The sequence below is a fragment of the Gekko japonicus genome, unplaced genomic scaffold (assembly GCF_001447785.1).
Source record: "Gekko japonicus isolate JY-2015 unplaced genomic scaffold, Gekko_japonicus_V1.1 scaffold734, whole genome shotgun sequence".
Classification (NCBI taxonomy): Eukaryota; Metazoa; Chordata; class Lepidosauria; order Squamata; family Gekkonidae; genus Gekko; species Gekko japonicus.
In genome coordinates, this window is record NW_015174295.1 from 220,947 (window position 1) to 222,005 (window position 1,059).

General features: G+C 52.6%; 1 protein-coding gene across 1 annotated transcript in view; it reads left to right on the forward strand.

The window, feature by feature from the left end:
* MAP2K1 (mitogen-activated protein kinase kinase 1) overlaps positions 1–1,059 on the forward strand; it is a 65,520-nt gene that overhangs the window by 61,732 nt on the left and 2,729 nt on the right. The window lies entirely within an intron of this gene.

The window sequence follows — 1,059 nt, forward strand, 5'->3', positions numbered from 1 at the left end:
AGGACGGACAAAAATAAATACTCCTTTACATAGGTAAAGGTAAAGGTTCCCTTGCTCGAAAGCTAGTCGAATCTGACTCGACTCTAGGGTTGCGGTGCTCATCTCCGTTTCAAAGCCGAAGAGCCAGCGCTGTCCGAAGACGTTTCCGTGGTCATGTGGCCGGCATGACTAAACACCAAGGCGCACGGAGCGCTGTTCCCTTCCCACCGAAGTGGTACCTATTTATCTACTTGCAATTTCTTGCTTTCGAACTGCTAGGTTGGCAGGAGCTGGAACTAGAGACGGGAGCTCACTCAATCATGCGGCACACTCGGGTCTCGAACTGCTGAACTACCGACCTTCCACAGCCTGCAGTTCAGCGTCTTAACCACTTGAGCCACCGCAGCTCCATTCCTTTACATAACAAGTGATTAAAATGTGGGATTCACTGCCAGAGGATGTAGGGATGGCCGTAAGACTAGATGGCTGTAATAAAGGCGACTGGAGACAGTCATGGAGGGACAGGTCCACCAATGGCTACTACCCAAGAGAACCTCCATATAGAGGCAGAAAACTAGGAGGAGGCAGTATTGCAGAAAGGCCTGGGCCCCTGGGCCCTGTTCAGCGGTCCTCTGGGGCAACTAGTTGGCCACTGTTATTGAAGAGTGCTGAACTAGACCATTTGATGACTTCCCCCACAAAAATGCCCCAAGCAGTTCCCACACCCCCATCGCTCCAGTTGCATCAAACCTGTCTTCCCGCTGCCAAGAGTGAAAATCCGAGTACCATTGCTAGGAGGAGGCAATATTGCAGAAAGGCCTGGGCCCCTGGGCCCTGTTCAGCGGTCCTCTGGGGCAACTAGTTGGCCACTGTTATTGAAGAGTGCTGAACTAGACCATTGGATGACTTCCCCCACAAAAATGCCCCAAGCAGTTCCCACACCCCCATCGCTCCAGTTGCATCAAACCTGTCTTCCCGCTGCCAAGAGTGAAAACTGAAAGCTCGCAAGGCCATGCCACTTGCCTAGAGATGTAAAGGCCCGGAAAAAAACCCGAAAAAATTCGGGGGGGGGGGGAGGGG